The sequence below is a fragment of the Pristiophorus japonicus genome, chromosome 17 (assembly GCF_044704955.1).
Source record: "Pristiophorus japonicus isolate sPriJap1 chromosome 17, sPriJap1.hap1, whole genome shotgun sequence".
NCBI classification, from domain to species: domain Eukaryota; kingdom Metazoa; phylum Chordata; class Chondrichthyes; family Pristiophoridae; genus Pristiophorus; species Pristiophorus japonicus.
Window position 1 is genome coordinate 459,209 of NC_091993.1, and position 23,101 is coordinate 482,309.

The 23,101-nt window shown below is 47.7% G+C and overlaps 1 protein-coding gene across 5 annotated transcripts in view; it reads left to right on the forward strand.

Annotated features, from left to right (window-relative positions):
* Nucleotides 1-7,376: 7,376 nt before the first annotated feature.
* The window catches only part of sema4ba (sema domain, immunoglobulin domain (Ig), transmembrane domain (TM) and short cytoplasmic domain, (semaphorin) 4Ba), a 505,268-nt gene continuing 489,543 nt past the window's right edge, over nucleotides 7,377-23,101 (forward strand). For 2 of the 5 annotated variants that reach the window (XM_070858286.1, XM_070858287.1), the window contains exon 1: nucleotides 19,993-20,197. The gene's annotated coding sequence lies outside the window, so the exon portion shown is untranslated. Of the gene's footprint in view, nucleotides 7,657-8,532; nucleotides 8,693-17,812; nucleotides 17,882-19,992; nucleotides 20,198-23,101 lie in introns of those variants that run through there. The other 3 variants (XM_070858285.1, XM_070858284.1, XM_070858283.1) reach the window with 3 other exon arrangements.

Below are 23,101 nucleotides of genomic sequence, written 5' to 3' on the forward strand. Positions count from 1 at the left end.
GTGACCCTAAGAACAGTAACAACAACTTGCATTTATATAGTGCCTTTCACATAGTAAAACGCTGCTTGACGCTTCACAGGAGCATTATCAAACAAAGTTTGACTCTGAGCCACATAAAAAAAGAGAAAGAGGTGGAAAGGCAGAGAGGCGGAGAGGTTTAGGGAGACAGCTGAAGGCACGGCCGCCAATTGTGGAGCGATGGAACTTACGGATGCACAGGAGGCCAGAATTGGAGGAGCGCAGAGATCTTGGAGGGTTGTAGAGCTGGAGGAGCTTACTGGGGAGGGGCAAGGCCATGGAGGGATTCGAAAGTGAAGATGAGAATTATAAATTCAAGGCGTTGCTGGTCCAGGAGCCAAAGCTAGCTCAATCAATCGCTTCTCCAGGTCTTGTTGCTACCCAGGATGTAGCTCGAAGCAGATCGAGTGCTAATTGGCTGGAATCTAGTCTTAACATAGGTAAACATCCCAAGGTGCTTCACAGGAGCGTAATCAAACAAAATGTAACACCCAGTCAATAAGGAGATATTAGCACACATGACCAAAAACTTGATCAAAGAGGTAGGTTTCAACGAGAAAGAGGAGTAGAGAGGTGGACATGTTTAGGGAGGAAATTCCAGGGCTTAGGGCCCAGACAGATAAATGCATTTCTGCCAATGAAAATTGGGAATGCGCAAGAGGCGCGAATTGTAGCAATCCAGGGATCTCGGGGGTATGTAGGGCCGGAGGATTTTATAAAGATAGGGAGGGGGCGAGGCCATGGAGGGATTTGTACACAAGGTTGAGAATTTTAAAATCACGCGCTGTCGGACCTGGAGCCAATGTAGGTCAGCGAGCACAAGGGTGATGGTTGAACAGGACTTGCTGCGAGTTAGGATATGGGCAGCAGAGTTTTGGATGAGCTCAAGCTTACAGAGCTGTGCGAGGTGGGAGGCCACCAGAAGAGCCAAGGTTATAGAAATGGTCAATCTTAAACACCACCTCAAATGTAATGGGATATGGGGGGCACAGGTTCAATCGAGAAAACAACAAATTTAAAAAGGATGTCAGGACATTCTATGCATGAAGACTTCCAAGTCATGTAGTGAAGGCAAAAATTCCTGGAATCACTGAAGCAACAGTTTGATACTGTATTGGGGAACTGGAGAGTTTATCTGGATGGTGGGCTAATTTGGGCAGAATTACCAATGTACCTCTACATCCAGCTGATCCAAGACTCAGCTTAGCTCAGTTGGCAGAAATATGACCTCGGAGTCAGGAATTGAAGGGCCCCTCCACTCCAGGACTCAACCACATTATCCAATCAGTCCAAGGGATTGTTGGAAGTGCTGCTCTTCAGATGAGATGTTAAAAATGTCCTGGTGCAGAAAGTTGGATGGCCCAATGGGTTAGACGCTGGCCTTTGGGTTCAAATATACCCCCAGGATAGATGTTTCTTCTGTCTGCAAGGATTCCGTGTAAAAGGGATTTGGGGAGTTGGCAACCTAGTTCCTAGTGGGCATGGACTTGGCAGGTCTATGGTTGAGTGGCATGGAAATTGGAGGAAATTGCCACCCTGATTGCAATAGGCGGTGCTTGAAGCTGGAGCTGAGGCACATTATTGGGGCATGGTCGAAGGAGCTTTAATCTGCTTCTGGCTGTGCTGTACCAACCAAGGAGCACTCATTTCTAATACTAGGTACCTGAAATGGCAAGTGTTTACGTGTCCAGCTGCACTCTCCCTCACCTCGATGAGCACAATATATTTTTTTTAATGGATTCCACAGCATGATTCAAAGAAAAGCAACAACAAGTTCTGGCCAACATTGTTCCCTCAACCAACACCAACAAAAAGAACTTTGGGCTCAATTTTCCCCAGCGATTTTGCGGCGATTTTTTGGCGCGTGATACTTTTTTTTGGCCTAAATTTAAAAATCCAAGTTTCACCAAAGATTGTGCGCCAGCGTAACTCAGTTAGTTACAATTATTTTAGGTTATTTTTTTTGTGTCATAGTAAACTGATGTCTGAGCCAGTTTTGCACATTTATACAAGTTTGGCCAACGTACATTTCTCCTAGCACGTCGCATGTGACCACTTCCGAAAAATCTTCTTGGCACTTAAGAAAAACCAGCGCACGTCAAAAAATCGGTGCAGAAAGACGCCATTGTTTTTAGGCAAAGTTTTGGAGGGAGTCAAGAACACATAAATATACATCATCAAGCTTAAATTTTTCCCACTTAAAAGGCAGAAAATGGAAGTTTTATGAAATTCTTTAAGTCTAGATTTTCTTTAAGTGCCACGCCACAACCGAACGTCTCCAAACTAGGGGCGAGGGTCGGAGCGTCGGCCGGCAGAATCAGTCCCTCGCCTGGACACAGGGGCTCGGCTTTAAAAGAGGCTCGGAGGGGGGTGGGGGGGGATGGAAGGTGAACTGAAGGCACGAGAAGCCTTACACTGTGCCACTATACAACATTACACATGCTCAGACCTGGGTGTGGTCCATACTCGGGCATCGACCTTGGGGAGGGAGACAACAAAGAACCTTGTCCTGCCTGCTGTTTTGAGCTTCTTGCAAAGGTAAAATTTAAGCATGGGGGCAATACTGACAATGCCATATCTTGTGCAAGCCTTCTGCATGATGGTGCTGTGGAGGAGACAACTGATTCGACGTCATCGCATGAGGAATCTCACAGCATGTAGGATGATGGGCAGGCCTTACCCACGTCGGGTATATCGAGATAGGTGTTCATACCTGCACCTGAGTGATGCAGACTGTGTCAGAAGGCTGCGTTTCTGCAAAGAAGTTGTGACCGAGGTCCGTGAGTTAGCAAAAGCAGACCTGCAACCTAGAAGCGTCAGGAGGACTGCTTTGTCAGTTGAAGTGAAGGTTACAGCTGCACTTTCATTCTATGCATCTGGATCGTTCCAGGCCACAACTGGGGATGTGTGCGCCATTTCTCAACATGCAACACATGTCTGCATTCAGCAGGTGACTGCTGCACTATATGCCCGGAGGAATGACTATATAAAGATCCCCATGACCGCCCAAGCAATGCATGAAAGGGCTGTGGGCTTCTCCAGGATTGCTGGCTTCCCAAAGGTACAGGGCTGCATTGATAGTACCCACATCATCTTGTGAGCACCTTTGGAGGATTCCGAGATGTACAGGAACAGAAAAGGCTTCGACTTTGTTAATGTGCAGCTCCTGTGTGACAATGTGCATCGCATCATGTCAGTTGATGCAAGATACCCTGGGAGCACCCATGATGCGTTCATCCTACGCGAGAGCGCTATATCTGCCATGTTTCAGCAGCAGCCAGAAGGGCAAAGCTGGCTGCTGGGAGACAAAGGGTACGGCCTCGCCAGTTGGCTCATGACCCCGCTACGCGTAACCTGGACGGAAGCTGACCGGGAATACAACATGTTACACATTGCGATGCACAGCATAATAGAGAGGGCCATTGGCATCTTGAAACAGCATTTCCGATGCCTTGACCATTCCGGAGGCTACTTGCTCTACTCCCTTGAAACTGTCAGTCAGTTCACTGTTGTGTGCTGCATGCTGCATAACCTAGCCATCGTGAGGCAGCAGCAACTGGCAGTAGAAGACCAACCTGCGGTGAGAGTGGCTGATGGTGATGATGAGGAAGATGCAGATGATGAGCAGGAGGATGAGGACGAGGAAGCCATGCAACTACCTGAACCCGGAGCACAATGGCGGAGGAGGGCGGGCCGCTCTGCCCCTTTAACGATTGCTCGAGCCTTGCGCCAGCAGCTCATCCGTGATCGCTTTGCTGCTGCCTGAGGGCTCAGCGACAACTGTTCCATATGGACCATGTTTACTGTTTGGATCTGTTCCGTAATGTTGAGTTGTGTTAATGGAACAAATGATGGAAATGATTCTTGTTTACTTCAAAAGTTGTGTTAATAATTGAACAAATAATGGAAATGATTCAGTTATAATGCAAAACATATTTTATTCAATAGCTTAACAAACATTTGTTTGTACTTAACTTAACTTTAATAAAAATATTCTCGAATCAAACTTTTAAGTTTTCAATAAGATCACTTACAAACTTTAGCATCCCTCCTATGGACTGGAGGGTAGCTAATGTAACCCCACTTTTTAAAAAAGGAGGGAGAGAGAAAACAGGGAATTATAGACCGGTTAGCCTGACATCAGTAGTGGTGAAAATGCTGGAATCAATTATTAAAGATGTAATAGCAGCGCATTTGGAAAGCAGGACCGGATCGGTCCAAGTCAGCATGGATTTATGAAAGGGAAATCATGCTATGACAAATCTTCTAGAGTTTTTTGAGGATGTAACTAGTAGAGTGGACAAGGGAGAACCAGTGGATGTGGTGTATTTAGACTTTCAAAATGCTTTTGACAAGGTTCCACACAAGAGATTGGTGTGCAAAATCAAAGCACATGGTACTGGGGGTAATGTATTGACGTGGATAGAGAACTGGTTGACAGACAGGAAGCAGAGAGTCAGGATAAACGGGTCCTTTTCAGAATGGCAGGCAGTGACTAGTGGGGTGCCACAGGGTTCAGTGCTGGGACCCCAACTATTTACAATATACATTAATGATTTAGACGAAGGAATTGACTGTAATATCTCCAAGTTTGCAGATGACACTAAGCTGGATGGCGGTGTGAGCTGTGAGGAGGATGCTAAGAGGCTGCAGGGTGACTTGGACAGGTTAGGTGAGTGGGCAAATACATGGCAGTTATCCACTTTGATGGCAAAACAGGAAGGTAGAATATTATCTGAATGATGACAGATTAGGAAAAGGGGAGGTGCAACGAGACCTGGGTGTCATGGTACATCAGTCATTGAAAGTTGGCATGCAGGTACAGCAGGCAGTAAAGAAAGCAAGTGGCATGTTGGCCTTCATAGCGAGGGGATTTGAGTACAGGGGCAGGGAGGTCCTACTGCAGTTGTACAGGCCCCCGACAAGACCCGACACCCGTTCCCCCCGCCCCCGCCGACCAGACCCGACCTGACCCGACACCCGTTTCCCCCCCCCACCCGACCCGACCCGCACTCCTGTTCCCCGACCCCCCCCCTCCCTCCCCTCTCTCTCTCTCTATCCCTACAGCGATAAACTGGAAGGGTAATTGTATATCTTCAGTCAATTCTCTCAGGAATCTAGTTCTGTAGTTAGTTTTTTGCTTAATAAAACTGACAGGGTTAAGCCTAGATTTTGTGCCACATAATTCCCATATTTCCTGTCATTCCCACGGTCAAACGAATCAAGGGAGAGTGTAAAAACAAACACCCTACAATATAAAGCTGGTCACATTTACAATTGCAATTCCATTGAATAAATGAAAATATTACTTACACGGACTACTTGGCCAAGGTCCTGCCACTTCTCTCTGCACTGGACTCCAGACCTCGGGGTGGTCACTATTGCACAGTAATCTTCTGCAAGTTGGTTCCAGCGTTTCTTCATTTCTTTGGGTGGAACTTTTACATGATCTCTGCTGGTGTCCAGCTCGTGCTATCTGCCCTCAATTACAGTAACTAGTGCCTCCACTTCATCCTGTGAGAAATTCCTGGTCCTCGAGTCGCGTTGCATCTTGTATTGCAGCTCCGATTTTTCCACCGAGAATTAAAGTTCTCACACAGAACTGGCTCTTTAAAAATGGCCGACTGCAGACCGGGAGGTGTACTGGGTATGCGCGCCCATAGCAATCACCTCAAAAACATCCTTTTTTTTCGCACATGCACAGAAGGGGGGGGGGGGGAGGGGGCATCGTTTTTTTGGCGCAGACTTTAGGCTCCACCCCCCAAAGCTAAAGGACAGGTTGCCCGGTGCCAATTTCAAAAAATAGAATGGGGAAACTTGCAAGTTATTTTTTGGAGTAGTTGGGGGCCAAGAAAAACGGCATAGGGGAAAATTGAGCCCATTAACTGGTCATTTGTCTTACTGTCATTTGTGGAGTTTTGCTGTGTACACAATTGCTGCCAAGTAGATGTAATAAGCTCTGGTCCGGAGATATAGGCAAAATGCACATGGGACACAGTGCAAATGTGAGTTGCTCAGGCGTGGCAGAGATTAGAAGTGATGTCATAAGAACATAAGAATTAGGAACAGGAGTTGGCCATCTAGCCCCTCGAGCCTGCTCCGCCATTCAATAAGATCATGGCTGATCTGGCCGTGGACTCAGCTCCACTTACCCGCCCTCTCCCCATAACCCTTAATTCCCTTATTGGTTAAAAATCTATCTATCTGTGATTTGAATACATTCAATGAGCTAGCCTCAACTGCTTCCTTGGGCAGAGAATTCCACAGATTCACAACCCTCTGGGAGAAGAAATTCCTTCTCAACTCAGTTTTAAATTGGCTCCCCCGTATTTTGAGGCTGTGCCCCCTAGTTCTAGTCTCCCCGACCAGTGGAAACAACCTCTCTGCCTCTATCTTGTCTATCCCTTTCATTATTTTAAATGTTTCTGTAAGATCACCCCTCATCCGTCTGAACTCCAACGAGTAAAGACTCAGTCTACTCAATCTATCATCATAAGGTAACCCCCTCATCTCCGGAATCAGCCTAGTGAATCGTCTCTGTACCCCCTCCAAAGCTAGTATATGCTTCCTTAAGTAAGGTGACCAAAACTGCACGCAGTACTCCAGGTGCGGCCTTACCAATACCCTGTACAGTTGCAGCAGGACCTCCCTGCTTTTGTACTCCATCCCTCTCACAATGAAGGCCAACATTCCATTCGCCTTCCTGATTACCTGCTGCACCTGCAAACTAACTTTTTGGGATTCATGCATAAGGACCCCCAGGTCCCTCTGCACCTCAGCATGTTGTAATTTCTCCCCATTCAAATAATATTCCCTTTTACTGTTTTTTTTCAAGGTGGATGACCTCACATTTTCCGACATTGTATTCCATCTGCCAAACCTTAGCCCATTCGCTTAACCTATCTAAATCTCTTTGCAGACTTTCTGTGTCTTCTACACAACCCGCTTTCCCACTAATCTTTGTGTCATCTGCAAATATTGTTACACTACACTCTGTCCCCTCTTCCAGGTCATCTATGTATATTGTAAACAGTTGTGGTCCCAGCACCGATCCCTGTGGGACACCACTAACCATCGATTTCCAACCCGAAAAGGACCCATTTATCCCAAATCTCTGCTTTCTGTTCGCCAGCCAATTCTCGATCCATGCTAATACATTTCCTCTGACTCCATCATCATCATAGGCAGTCCCTCGGAATCGAGGAGAAGTGATGTAAACAGGTGACTTTAGTCCAGGTGCCTTGTATCTAATCGCTCAGAAGTTGTCACACTCAGTACACTTGGTGCCTCAATGTTACATTTAAATATTCCAATCAAATTCTACAATATCTAGTCACTTCACTGGATCAACAACCTCACCAAAGATTAAATCACTCCTCAAAGCAAGGCTCGCAAACGCAACAGAAATTGTCCTTTTATTTTTTTAATTCGCTCCTGGGACATGGACGCCCCAGCATTTATTGCCCATCCTTAGTTGCCCCTTGAGAAGGTGGTGGTGAGCCGCCTTCTTGAACCGCTGCAGTCCGTGCGGTGAAGGTGCTCCCACAGTGCTGTTAGAGAGGGAGTTCCAGAATTTTGACCCAGCGACGATGAAGGAACGGCGATATATTTCCAAGTCAGGATGGCTTGGTCAAATAGGTGGGTTTTAAGGAGGGTCTTATAGGTGGACAGGGAGGAGGCGAGGGAACTCCAAAGCATTGGGCCTGGGCGACTGCCAGTGGTGGGACGATGGGAGTGGGGTTGAGGGGGGATGAGGGGAGGTGGGGGGAGGCATGGGGTCGCACAGGAGGCAAGAGTCAGAGGAATGGGAGAATTCTGGGGGTTGTTGGGCTGTCGGAATACAGAGATAGGGAGGGGTGAGATGTGTCAGCCATGGCTCAGTGGGTAGCACACTTGCTTCTGAGTCAGAAGGTTGTGGGTTCAAGTCCCATCCCAGAGACTTGAGCACAAAAATCTAGGCTGACACTCCAGTGTAGTGCTGAGGGAGTACTGCACTGTTGGAGGTGCCGTCTTTCGGATGAGATGTTAAACTGAGGACCGTCTCTCAGGTGGACGTAAAAGATCCCACGGCACTATTTTGAAGAAGTTCGGAAGGAGTTATCCCCAGCGTTCTGGCCAATATTTATCCCTCAATCAACATTACTAAAGTCTAATTATCTGGTTATTATCACCTTGCTCTTTGTGGGAGCTTGCTGTGCGCAGCTTGGCTGTCGCGTATCCCACATTACAACAGCAACCACACTCCAAAAAGTACTTCACTGGCTGTAAAGCGCTTTGAGACGTCTAGTAATGGTGAAAGGCGCTATATAAATGCAAGTCTTTCTTTTTGATGGAGGGATTTAAACACGAGGATGATCATTTTAAATATAATCTTACATCCATTTTAACTATTTATTCTAAGTATATTTTCTGATCATTGTCAAGCATATAAAATGAACAACACCCGTTGGTATTGCACAGTCTGGGATAAGAGCTGTATTTACTAATATTACACTCCACGCATCTAAATTGCAGCAGAGAGCCCATTACATCTGACACTGTGCCTAGTGTTGTTATGGAAACAAGGGTCTGGCTGTCGAGGAAACACAATGTGCAGACCTGTAAATTGAATTCCTTCCACCAATATGGATTGAAAGAGGAAAAGGGTAATTCCTTCATCTCTCTCTTAACAAAGGTATTTCATTATTTACTTTTTTGAAAATGTTGGAGATACAGAGCAGCTCCCACAGTCTGTGTGAAGAGAAAAGACAACTTAAAGATGCAGACATGAATTTCCAGTGTTTTCTGTTTTTATTCTTTTTAAGGTTACATTTGGTTTTGTTAGTAAAAAAAAGTGAAGATGTTTACTGACTACTCAGTAAAAGAGCCAATTCCAGGCCCACAATCAACAATTACATAAATGTAAAATTAAATAACTCACGGCATAATAAAATAATCTGGATAAAATCAAATATTTAATCTAATTTGTTGTGTCTTGATCACTTCAGTTATAGGGGTTCCAAGAACTCATATTATGAGCACATCAGGGTAACAGTTGTCATGGTGCACATTGGTACCAACGACATAGGTAAAAAAAGGGATGAGGTCCTACGAAACGAATTTAAGGAGCTAGGAGCTAAATTAAAAAGTAGGACCTCAAAAGTAGTAATCTCGGGATTGCTACCAGTGCCACGTGATAGTCAGAGTAGGAATCGCAAGATAGCGCAGATGAATACGTGGCTTGAGCAGTGGTGCAGCAGGGAGGGATTCAAATTCCTGGGGCATTGGAACCGGTTCTGGGGGAGGTGAGACCAGTACAAACCAGACGGTCTGCACCGGAACTAGGGGGAGTGTTTGCTAGTGCTGTTGGGGAGGAGTTAAACTAATATGGCAGGGGGATGGGAACCAATGCAGGGAGACAGAGGGAGACAAAAAGGAGGCAAAAGCAAAAGACAGAAAGGAGATGAGGAAAAGTGGAAGGCAGAGAAACCCAAGGCAAAAAACAAAAAGGGCCACTGTACAGCAAAATTCTAAAAGGACAAAGGGTGTTAAAAAAACAAGCCTGAAGGCTTTGTGTCTTAATGCAAGGAGTATCCGCAATAAGGTGGATGAATTAACTGTGCAAATAGATGTTAACAAATATGATGTGATTGGGATTACAGAGACGTGGCTCCAGGATGATCAGGGCTGGGAACTCAACATTCAGGGGTATTCAACATTCAGGAAGGATAGAATAAAAGGAAAAGGAGGTGGGGTAGCATTGCTGGTTAAAGAGGAGATTAATGCAATAGTTAGGAAAGACATTAGCTTGGATGATGTGGAATCTATGGGCCCCAAAAAAACGGCGCCTAAAAAAATCATCGGTATTCTCCACCTACTTACAGGTCCCCTGGCCCTCGGCGCAGCCAGCACGAGCTGTGTAGGGGGCGGAGGCAGGTCCCGGCGCTGAAAACAGTGCCGGGACCTCTGCACATGCGCGCTACAGTGGGCACGCAAGTGCAGTAGCTCCAGGCGCCGAACTGTGTGGGAGGGGCCCGAAGCACGCAGCCCCTAGCCCTGGCCCAATGGCCTCACTGGGGCTGCGTGAAGAAGGCTCCTCCCACGGCCAGCTCCTGCTCCCCGCCCCCGACAAGACCCGACACCCGCTCCCCCCGCCCCCGCCTACCAGACCCGACCTGACCCGACACCCGTTTCCCCCCCCACCCGACCCGACCCGCGCTCCTGTTCCCCGACCCCCCCCCTCCCTCCCCTCTCTCTCTCTCTATCCCTCCCTCCCCTCTCTCTCTCTCTATCCCTCCCTCCCCTCTCTATCCCAACCTCCCCTCTCTCTCCCTCCCTCCCTCTCCCTCCCTCTCTCTCCCCCTCCCTCCCTCTCTCCCTCCCCCTCCCTCCCTCTCTCCCTCCCCCTCCCTCCCTCTCTCCCCCTCCCTCCCTTTCTCTCTCCCTCCCCCTCCCTCCCCCTCCCTCCCTCTCCCTTCCTCCCTCTCTCCCTCCCCCTCCCTCCCTCTCTCCCTCCCCCTCCCTCCCTCCCTCCTCCTCCCTCTCTCCCTCCCTCCCTCTCCTCCCTCCCCTCCCTCCCTCTCCCTCTCCCTCCCTCTCCCTCCCTCTTCTCTCTCACTCTCTCTCCCTCTCCCTCCCTCTCTCGCTCCCTCTCTCCCCCTCTCTCGCCCCCTCCCTCTCACCCTCCCTCCCCCTCTCTCTCCCCCTCCCTCCCCCTCCCTCCCCCTCTCTCTCTTCTCTCTCCCTCCCCTCTCTCTCCCTCCCCCCTCTTTCTCCCTCCCTCTTCCCTCCCTCCTCCCTCCCTCCCTCTCTCTCTCTCTCCCTCCCCCTCCCGCTCAGCGGCACGAACGGCTGCAGAATTCTCCCTGGCTGAAGCACTTTCACACAGGTAGGAAGATGGTTTATTTAATCTTTTCTTGGCTTATAAATGTTTATTCAGGTTGGATTTATTTGTATAATATTTGTAGAAGTATAAATAAGGATTTATTGTCGAATTTAATGAGTTCCCTTCCCCCCCCTTCCCCCACCTCGTTCTGGACGCCTAATTTGTAACCTGCGTCTGATTTTTTAATGTGTAGAACAGGTTTTTTCAGCTCGACAAAAATCTTCACTGGCTCCATTCTACTTTAGTTTGGAGTACGTTTTCACTGTGGAAACTTTCAAATCAGGCGTCAGTGGCCGGACACGCCCCCTTTTGAAGAAAAAATTCTGTTCTAAACTAGAACTGTTCTACCTGACTAGAACTGCAGAAAAAAAAATGTGGAGAATTGCGATTTCTAAAATAGTCCGTTCTCCACCAGTTGCTCCTAAAAATCAGGCGCGAATCATGTGGAAACTTGGGCCCTATATGGGTAGAGCTGCAGAACACCAAAGGGCAAAAAGCGTTAGTGGGAGTTGTGTACAGACCTCCAAACAGTAGTAGTGATGTTGGGGAGGGCATCAAACAGGAAATTAGGGGTGCATGCAATAAAGGTGCAGCAGTTATAATGGGTGACTTTAATATGCACATAGATTGGGCTAGCCAAACTGGAAGCAATACGGTGGAGGAGGATTTCCTGGAGTGCATAAGGGATGGTTTTCTAGACCAATATGTCGAGGAACCAACGAGGGGGGAGGCCATCTTAGACTGGGTGTTGTGTAATGAGAGAGGATTAATTAGCAATCTCATTGTGCGAGGCCCCTTGGGGAAGAGTGACCATAATATGGTGGAATTCTGCATTAGGATGGAGAATGAAACAGTTAATTCAGAGACCATGGTCCAGAACTTAAAGAAGGGTAACTTTGAAGGTATGAGGCATGAATTGGCTAGGATAGATTGGCGAATGATACTCAAGGGGTTGACTGTGGATGGGCAATGGCAGACATTTAGAGACCGCATGGATGAATTACAACAATTGTACATTCCTGTCTGGCGTAAAAATAAAAAAGGGAAGGTGGCTCAACCGTGGCTATGTAGGGAAATCAGGGATAGTATTAAAGCCAAGGAAGTGGCATACAAATTGGCCAGAAATAGCAGCGAACCTGGGGACTGGGAGAAATTTAGAACTCAGCAGAGGAGGACAAAGGGTTTGATTAGGGCAGGGAAAATGGAGTACGAGAAGAAGCTTGCAGGGAACATTAAGGCGGATTGCAAAAGTTTCTATAGGTATGTAAAGAGAAAAAGGTTAGTAAAGACAAACGTAGGTCCCCTGCAGTCAGAATCAGGGGAAGTCATAACGGGGAACAAAGAAATGGCAGACCAATTGAACAAGTACTTTGGTTCAGTATTCACTAAGGAGGACACAAACAACCTTCCGGATATAAAAGGGGTCAGAGGGTCTAGTAAGGAGGAGGAACTGAGGGAAATCTTTATTAGTCGGGAAATTGTGTTGGGGAAATTGATGGGATTGAAGGCCGATAAATCCCCAGGGCCTGATGGACTGCATCCCAGAGTACTTAAGGAGGTGGCCTTGGAAATAGCGGATGCATTAACAGTCATTTTCCAACATTCCATTGACTCTGGATCAGTTCCTATCGAGTGGAGGGTAGCCAATGTAACCCCACTTTTTAAAAAAGGAGGGAGAGAGAAAGCAGGGTATTATAGACCGGTCAGCCTGACCTCAGTAGTGGGTAAAATGATGGAATCAATTATTAAGGATGTCATAGCAGCGCATTTGGAAAATGGTGACATGATAGGTCCAAGTCAGCATGGATTTGTGAAAGGGAAATCATGCTTGACAAATCTTCTGGAATTTTTTGAGGATGTTTCCAGTAAAGTGGACAAAGGAGAACCAGTTGATGTGGTATATTTGGACTTTCAGAAGGCTTTCGACAAGGTCCCACATAAGAGATTAATGTGCAAAGTTAAAGCACATGGGATTGGGGGTAGTGTGCTGACGTGGATTGAGAACTGGTTGTCAGACAGGAAGCAAAGAGTAGGAGTAAATGGGTACTTTTCAGAATGGCAGGCAGTGACTAGCGGGGTACCGCAAGGTTCTGTGCTGGGGTCCCAGCTGTTTACATTGTACATTAATGATTTAGACGAGGGGATTAAATGTAGTATCTCCACATTTGCGGGTGACACTAAGTTGGGTGGCAGTGTGAGCTGCGAGGAGGATGCTATGAGGCTGCAGAGTGACTTGGATAGGTTAGGTTGGGCAAATGCATGGCAGATGAAGTATAATGTGGATAAATGTGAGGTTATCCACTTTGGTGGTAAAAACAGAGAGACAGACTATTATCTGAATGGTGACAGATTAGGAAAAGGGGAGGTGCAAAGAGACCTGGGTGTCATGGTACATCAGTCATTGAAGATTGGCATGCAGGTACAGCAGGCGGTTAAGAAAGCAAATGGCATGTTGGCCTTCATAGCGAGGGGATTTGAGTACAGGGGTAGGGAGGTGATGCTACAGTTGTACAGGGCCTTGGTGAGGCCACACCTGGAGTATTGTGTACAGTTTTGGTCTCCTAACTTGAGGAAGGACATTCTTGCTATTGAGGGAGTGCAGCGAAGATTCACCAGACTGATTCCCGGGATGGTGGGACTGACCTATCAAGAAAGACTGGATCAACTGGGCTTGTATTCACTGGAGTTCAGGAGAGTGAGAGGGGACCTCATAGAAACGTTTAAAATTCTGACGGGTTTGGGCAGGTTGGATGCAGGAAGAATGTTCCCAATGTTGGGGAAGTCCAGAACCAGGGGTCACAGTCTAAGGATAAGGGGTAAGCCATTTAGGACCGAGATGAGGAGAAACTTCTTCACCCAGAGAGTGGTGAACCTGTGGAATTCTCTACCACAGAAAGTAGTTGAGGCCAATTCACTAAATATATTCAAAAGGGAGTTAGATGAAGTCCTTACTACTAGGAGGATCAAGGGGTATGGTGAGAAAGCAGGAAGGGGGTACTGAAGTTTCATGTTCAGCCATGAACTCATTGAATGGCGGTGCAGGCTAGAAGGGCTGAATGGCCTGCTCCTGCACCTATTTTCTATGTTTCTATGTTTCTAACACATATAAAATAATTCTGATCTTTCCCCATCTCACTTCATAAATACTTTCATCGTCTGACTTAACGAGAACACAATATTTCAGCGTCACCCTGACTATTTAATTTATTTTATTTAATAAATATATCAAATGGAGTAGAATTCTGACTTGTGCTTTGAAGATTATTTGTAACTACAATGCTGGTCCTGACGTCCTACAATATCTGCCACATTAAAGCAGTTTCTGAGCCTTGAGAAACAATGGGACAAACAAGAAACCATTCTGCAAGGCTGTATCCACAACAACAACAACTTTTATTTATATAGCGCCTTTAACATATAAAACATCCCACGGCGCTTCACAGCCGTGTTATAAGACGAAACAAATAAATTTGACACCGAGCCACGTAAGAGGAAATTACGACAGATGACCAAAAAACTTGGTCAAAGAGGTAGGTTTTAAGGAGTGTCTTAAAGGAGGAAAGAGAGGTAGAGAGGCGGAGAGGTTTAGGGAGGGAGTTCCAGAGCTTGGGACCCAGGCAGCTGAAGGCACGGCCACCGATGGTTGAGCGATTATAATCAGGGATGCTCAAGAGGGTAGAATTTGAGGAGCGCAGACATCTCGGGGGATTGTGAGGCTGGAGGAGATTACAGAGATAAGGAGGGGCGAGGCCATGGAGGGATTTGTAAACAAGGGTGAGAATTTTGAAATCGAGGCGTTGCTTAACCAGGAGCCAGTGTAGATCAGCGAGATGAGATCCTCAAGGGCTGAGTACCGTGGAATTTCTGTCGGACATGCAGGGATCCCACGAGTTCTGGACCTTTAAAGAGCACTCGGAAGACGGTAATGTTTATGAATAGTAGCTAATCAGCTTGACTACTGGAGATGGGGGAGGGGTGGGGGTAGAGTTGGATCAATGGTCTTGATTAGCTTTGGGAACTTATTCCTTTACTGGCAGTTTTCTCCCTGAGCCATTGCAGAGTACGGTTTCACAGATAGGAAGAGGAGGAGGCCATTCGGCCCCTCAAGTCTGTTCCGCTATTCAGTGAGATCATGGCTGATCTTTAGCTCAGCCCCATATACCTGCCTTTGCCCCATACTCCTTAATACCTTGGGTTAACAGAAATCTATCAATCTCAGATGTAAAATTAACGTTTGATTGAGCATCAATTGCTGTTTGCGGAAGAGAGTTTCAAACATCTAGCACCCTTTGTGTGTAGAAGTGTTTCCTAACTTCACTCCTGATCTGGTTCTAACTTTTAGGCTATGCCCCTAGTCCTAGAATCCCCAACCAGCAGAAATTGTTTCTCTCTATATACCCTATCAGTTCCCCTTCATATCCTGCAAAATTCAATCAAATTAATCTTTTAAATTCCAGGAAATACAACCCTAGCTTATTAACAAAAATCTATCAATCTCACTCTTGAAAGCTTCAATTAAACCAGTGCCTACAGCCTTTTGGGGGAGAGAGTTCCAGATTGGTGTTAGTGACAATGGTAGGACACTGAGAATTGTAGAGGAACAAAAGGACCTTGGAGTGCATGTCCACAGATCCCTGAAAGTAGCAGGCCAGGTAAATGAGGTGGTTAAGAAGGCATACGGAATACTTGTCTTTATTAGCCGAGGCATAGAATACAAGAGCAGGGAGGTTATGCTTGAACTGTATAAAACACTAATTAGGCCACACCTGGAGTACTGCGGCAGTTCTGGTCACCCCATTACAGGAAAGATGTGATTGCACTAGAGAGGGTACAGAGGAGATTTACGAGGATGTTGCCTGGACTGGAGAATTTTAGCTATGAAGAAAGATTGGATAGACTGGGTTTGTTTTCTTTGGAACAGAAGAGGCTGAGGGGAGACCTTATTGAGGTGTATAAGATAATGAGGGGCCTAGACAGAGTGGATAGGACGGACCTACTTCGCTTAGAAGAGGGGTCAACAATCAGTGGGCATATATTTAAAGTAATTGGTAGGATTTGAGGGGAAAATTTAATCACCCAGAGGGTTTTGGGGGTCTGGAACTCACTGCCTGAAAGGGTGGTAGAGGCAGAAACCCTCACCACATTTAAACAGTACCTGGATGTGCACTTGATGTGCTGTAACCTACAGGGCTACGGACCAAGAGCTGAAAAGTGGGATTAAGCTGGGTAGCTCTTTGTCAGCCGGTGCAGACACGCTGGGCCGAAATGGTCTTTTATGATTGTGGGGTTGGGTTATATCATGCAGGAGGAGATTGGTACCCCTCACTCCCGGTACCATACCCAATTTGCATTCCTCATCTGCAAGTTGAGACAGCAAGTGTCAATGGACGCTGCGGCTGAGGCGCACGGTATGACCAAGCCTGATTTTATCCTCACTCAGAGTCCATACATACACAATTCCAGCAGTATTAGGGATCAAGAGTAGGAACCCTGGGCAATCATAGCCTGGGAATTTCCTCGGACCTGCTCCTGCTTTGTTGCCGTAACTTTTCCGTAGGTGTGTTGGAACCCCGTTTAAAGAAAGAACTTACATTTATATAGCGCCTATCACGACCTCAGGATGTCCCAAAGTGCTTTACAGCCAATGACATACTTTTTGGAGTGTAGTCACTGTTGTAATGTGGGAAACGCAGCAGCCAATTTGTGCACAGCAAGCTCCCACACACAGCAATGTGATAAAGACCAGATAATCTGTTTTTTAGTGATGTTGGTTGAGGGATGAATATTGGCCAGGATATATATTTGATACACACTGGGGAGAACTCCCCTGATATTCTTCCAATAGTGGCTCTGGGATTGTTGATGTTCACCTGAGAGAGCCTCAGCTGAAGGATTTCCACCGCACTTCTGGCAAACCTTCGGCAGCGACACAGGAGCAGCTCTGAGGAAATTTGTCCCTCCCCCTCATCGTGTTCTTGCCATAGACCTGGCACAGATCAGCCAACTCAGCATGGCGCAGCCCAACTGCTGAACCTGGGACCTTTCTGGCGCGGCCCTGGACAACGTGGACCATTTCCCATATCTCGGAGCCTCTCATCAACAAGAGCAGACATTGACGACGAGATTCAACACCGCCTCCAGTGCGCCAGTGCAGCCTTCGGCCACCTGAGGAAAAGAGTGTTTGAAGACTAGGACCTCAAATCTACCACCAAGCTCATGGTCTACAGGGCTGTAGTAATACCCGCCCTCCTGTATGGCTCAGAGACATGGACCATGTACAGTAGACACCTCAAGTCGCTGGAGAAATACCACCAACAATGTCTCCGCAAGATCCTACAAATCCCCTGGGAGGATCAACATTAGTGTCCTCGACCAGGCGAACATCCCCAGCATCGAAGCACTGACCACACTTGATCAGCTCTGCTGGGCAGACCACATTGTTCACATGCCAGACACGAGACTCCCAAAGCAAGCGCTCTACTCGGAACTCCTTCACGACAAACGAGCCAAAGGTGGGCAGAGGAAACGTTACAGGGACACCCTCAAAGCCTCCCTGATAAAGTGCGACATCCCCACCGACACCTGGGAGTCCCTGGAAGGAAGGAAGTATAGATGAAATGGCTCTTCAAGGGTGTGGCATAGTTCCAACTATGCTTTAGGAGAATGGATCAGAGCATCTTCTATTTGGGCCAACTTCTCACAAGTGCCTTAGTTTAGGACAGACTGCTCTAATAGATAAAGACAGAAACTGCTGGAAATACTCAGCGGGTCAGGCAGCATCTGTGGAGAGAGAAACACAGTTAACGTCTCAGGTCCATGACCTTTCGTCAGAGCTGGAAAAAGTTAGAGATGTAACAGGTTTTAACCAGGTGCAGAGGCAGGGAGAGGGGGAGGGGAGGGAAGAATAAAAGGGAAGGTCTGTGATAGGATTGGAGACAGAAGCAATTAAATGACAAACGGGATGATAGTACAAAGCAAAAGGAGATGGTAATGGGACAGGTAAAGAAACAAAAAATATTTCTCGAAGAGGTGTAAATGGGAATTACAGAGTCATCAATTGCCGTCTGAAACAATATGGGCAGAGGTTATGGTCTGAAATTGTTGAACTCGATGTTGAGTCCAGAGGCTGTAAAGTGTCTCATCGAAAGATGAGGTGCAGTTCCTCGAGCTTACGTTGAGCTTCGTTGGAACAATGCAGGGGGCCGAGGACGGAGAGGTCGGAGTGGGAGTGGAACGGGGAATTAAAGTGACAGGCGACCAGAAGCTCGGGATCATGCTTACAGACTGAACGGAGGTGTTTAGCAAAGTGGTCACACAAGCTGTGTTTGATCTCCCCAGTGTAGAGGAGATCGCATCGTGAGCAGCAAATACAGTATTCTGAATTGCAAGAAGTGGAAGTAAATCGCTGTTTCACCTGGAAGGGGTGTTTGGGGCTCTGCGTAGTGTGGAGGGAGGAGGTTAAAGGCCAGAAATTGAATGGGATCTTCCACATAAGATTGATAAGAATCTCATTTATCCGACCTAAGCCTAGCAGGGGTCATCTGTGTTTCTGACATAGCAATTGGATATCCACTAAATCGAATTTTAAAATTGCACTCACATTTGTCACATTCGCTGCTATTTGCGCAACAACTTGTGTGTCTGCTGGGAAACTCACTGAAGGATCGGCTAGATAGAAAAAGCAGAGATGGATTATCTTGCCTTTGTTTCATTGTTAAAGGAACAGACACATCCAGGTCTCCACTGCGTCAGTGGTAAAGTACCCAACCGGACCCAAATGAAAGCCCGCTGTATATTGTTCAATTGTCTGAAGTAACTGAAGCAAAGCCACGCTTTTATAGCCTACCCCATATCATTTTATTCTTGTTCCTGATCTGATAAACTCGACTGTCCATGCTCTAACTCGCATCAAGTCCTGTTCACCCATCACCCCTACATTGGCTCGCAGTCCACCCATGGCTCCATTTCAAAATTCTCATCCTTGTTTTCAAATCCTTCCATGGCCTCACCCCTCCCTATCTCTGTCATCTCCTCCAGCCCCACAACCCCCTCCCCCCCCACCGCCCCGAGATCTCTGCGCTCCTCCAATTCTGGCCTCTTGAGCATCCCTGAGTATAATCGCTCCACCATTGGTGGCCGTGCCTTCAGCTGCCAAGGCCCCAAGCTCTGGAATTCTCTCCCTAAACCTCTCTGCCTCTCTTTCCTTTAAGACGCTCCTTAAAACCTACCTCTTTGACCAAGCTTTTAGTCAGCCGTCCTAATACAGGTTGTACCTATCCGGTCTGGGACTCTCCGATCCGGCACCACCCGTGGTTCGACATCAGTCCCGTGCCTGGAGCGTGAGCAGCATGGGTGGCAAAGGTCCGCGTGCGGCGGGGTGCAGTGGAGGGTCCGGGCGTGGTAACGTGGGGGGGTGCGGCGGGTCTGGGTACGGGGGGGTGGGTAGGGGGGTGCGGCGGGTCTGGGTACGGGGGGGTAGGGGGGTGCAGTGGAGGGTCTGGGTACGGGGGGGGTAGGGGGGTGCAGTGGAGGGTCTGGGTACGGGGGGGGCGTAGGGGGGGGTGTAGCGGGGTGATGGAGGGTCTGGGTACGGGGGTGGTGCAGCGGGGTGGCAGAGGGTCTGGGTACGGGGGGGGGGTGCAGCGGGGTGATGGAGGGTCTGGGTACGGGGGGGGTGCAGCGGGGTGGCGGAGGGTCTGGGTACGGGGGGGGCGTAGGGGGGGGTGCAGCGGGGTGGCGGAGGGTCCGGTGGCGGCGGTGGAGGTGTTCAGGTACCGGTAAGGCTCGGTGTGACCTCCTGTGGTTCGGTGAATTCTCGGTCAGGTCCAACCTGTATCTCCTTATGTGGCTCGGTGTCAAATGTTATCTGATTACAATCCTGGGGGACGTTTCACTAAATTAAAGGCACTATACAAATGCAGGTTGGGGATTTTAGACTGTTGTTGTTTTGATTTGCCCTCAGCAGAATAAAGACACATCCACACAAGGCTGATGTTTCTGATCACTGAACAAACCAGGGCAGGTATGCCTGGCTTTGGACACCAAGGGGAGCTCCAATCTTGTGTAACAGGGTTGGAGGGGAGGGGGAAGTGGGGCTGACACTCGGTGGGAGCAGTGATCCTGGCTCTTTGCACTGAGGTAGCTCGTTGCTTCACTTGCCTTGTCTCACCTCCAGTGTTATTATCCTTTTAAAGGTTGCTTTCCAAAACTAGTGCAGTCCCAGGCGCGACAGCTTTTGCAACCAACCTGCAGCAAGACCATTGCAGCTGGAGACAGACAGAGGGGTGACCGTCGCTCTTCCCAGACCCCGGAAAGGTATGCAAAAAGGCGGATTGCAAACTTTGCTCTGCATGTGGAGGGTTGCCTTTATTTGCACCGATTATTTCCTAGCAAAAAACCACCCCCGAGTGAGCAGCAATTGCAGATATAAGGGAAGCAGGTTAGTGGGGGTGAAACACGCCCTGTGTCTGTCTGGGACTTGGTCCACGGTTTGAGATGCAATGATTGTATTTTTGCATTTGTTTTTATTTACGGTGCACTTTTTGCAGTTAACGTGGTTGGTGTTCATTGTTCTTGAAAGCATTGCGCAGCTTGGTTCTCTCTCTCCAATTCGCATCCAGTCACAAAGTCGTCCTTTGTGCTTTTTAAGCCTGGTCCTAAAATGTAAGTGGTATTTGCAGCAAAATCTGCAACAACAAAAAACGGCGTAGGTCCAAGTGTTTTGTCTCACAATGGACATGTTCCTGTGCTTTAAACATTGCTACTTTTCTGTGGTGTTGCTGTGAGGGTCTATGGGGGACTACTCTCAAATTCTACAGTGTTAAATCGAGCAACACACACACACACAATCATACAATTAAATCACATACAATAGTGAGAGCCAAACCTCGTACAGCAAAAAGCCATGTGCACTGAAGCTTTCAGATACCTGCTACACATGCAGAGACCTACACACATTGTACATCAGATCAGGACTGGCAGCTGGGCAGATTGTATATGTAATGAATTAGAAGTGAGCTCTCAGTTAGCTCATGTTGTGAATTATTTAAATTAAGAGGTGAGCCTTTTCCCTTTTATTGTCTCAGCCATGGCTCAGTGGGCAGCACCCTCGCCTCTGAGTCAGAAGGTTGTGGGTTCAAGTCCCACTCCAGAGACTTGAGCACAAAAATTTAGGCTGACACTCCAGTGCAGTACCGAGGGAGTGCCACAATTAACTATCTGGGAGCTCCTGATAAGCTGCCTGGGACCTCCGCGTTCTCCCAACACATCATGTGCCATGCATGCGGACCACCTGACAGAAAGCCAATAGGCTGGCCTCATATCGTGGGGAGAGGTCAGCTGTACTGGGCACAAGGAGCAAAACTCCCAGAAACATATCATCAACCCAAAATATCTATAAAGCCATTTATAAAATCATGCAGCACCGAAGGAGGCCATTTGGCCCATCATGCCTGTGCTGGCTCTTTGAAAGAGCAATCCGATTAGCCCCACTCCCCCGCCCTTTCCCCACAGCCTTGCATTTTTATCCCCTTTGAATATTTATCCAATTCCCTTTTGAAAGATACGACTGAATCTGCTTCCACCGCCCTTTCAGGCAGTGTGTTCCCGATCACAACAACTCTCTGCGAATCCTCGTCTCCCAGCTGATTCTTTTGCCAATGGCCTTAAAACTGTGACCTTTGCTTCTTGACCCTCCTGCTAGTGGAAACGATTTCTCCCTACTAACTGGATCAAAACCCTTTATAATTTTGAATACCTCTAATAAATCTCCCCTTAATCTTCTCTGCTCTAGGGAGAACAATCCCAGCTTCTCTGGTCTCTCCAAATAATTGCAATCCATCATCCCTGCTTTGATTCTGGTAAATCTCTGCACCCTCTCCAAGGCCTTGACATTCTTTCTAAAGTGTGGTGCCCGGAATTGAACAGACTATTTCAGATTTTGAGAGTGACTTTTTGTGTTGTACAGAGGTCTCGCCTCTTTCTGAACTTACAGAAGTATAAGAACTCTAAAAGTGCATCTACATTGTAACATGGATGATGCGTTAAATGTGTGCTCTCTCAGGTGGTGGTAAAATATCCCAGTGGCACTATTTCGAAGAAGAGCAGGGGAGTTATCCCCGGTGTCCTGGCCAATAGTTATCCCTCAACCAACATAACAAAAACAGATGATCTGGGTCATTATCACATTGCTGCTTGTGGGAGCTTGCTGTGTGCAAATTGGCTGTCGTGTTTCCTACATTACAACAATGACTACATTCCAAAAAGTACTTCATTGGCTGTAAAGCACATTGGGACGTCCTGAGGTCATGGAAGATGCTATATAAATGCAAGTTCTTTCTTAACTGTAGTGTTGGTACGAACCAGTTTCTTTGCAGGTATAGTGTTAGTTCAGAGTCAGGGTCCCACCTGGCACTGAGCTTTGTTCTGTTTCTCTGTGGAGTCAAGTCCAGATTCACATTGCACGAGTTTAGAAGTGGCGCAAGGCACAATCCACCATACACTAACTCTAACCCTGTACGTGCATTGTAATACTAAATATACAGCTAACTGATGGGGGCCAGTGCGATTCAACCCTCAGAAGATCATCATACGTAGTCCCTCGGAATCAAGGAAGACTTGCTTCCACTCTAAAAATGAGTCCCTAGGTGACTGAACAGTCCAATACAGGAAGCACAGTCTCTGTCACAGGTGGGACAGGTTGAGGGAAAGGGTGGTGGGACTGGTCTTTCCGCTGCCTGTGTTTGGTTTCTGCATGCTTTCGGCGACGAGACTCGAGGTGCTCAGCGCCCTCCCGGATGCACTTCCTCCACTTAGGGCGGTCTTTGGCCAGAGACTCCCAGGTGTCGGTGGGGATGTTGCACATTATCAGGGAGGCTTTGAGGGTGTCCTTGTAACATTTCCTCTGCCCACCTTTGGATCGTTTGCTATGAAGGAGTTCCGAGTAGAGCGCTTGCTTTGGGAGTCTCGTGCCTGGCATGTGAACAATGTGGCCTGCCCAGCGGAGCTGATCCAGTGTGGTCAGTGCTTCAACGCTGGGGATGTTGGCCTGGTCGAGGACGCTAATGTTGGTGCGTCTGTCCTCCCAGGGGATTTGTAGGATCTTGCGGAGACATTGTTGGTGGTATTACTGTACAGCTAATGGGGCCAGTGCGATTCAACCTTCAGAACAGGTGTGTGCTGACTATCAATGTTTGTTCATCCCTGGCTGAAAGGTTGTCT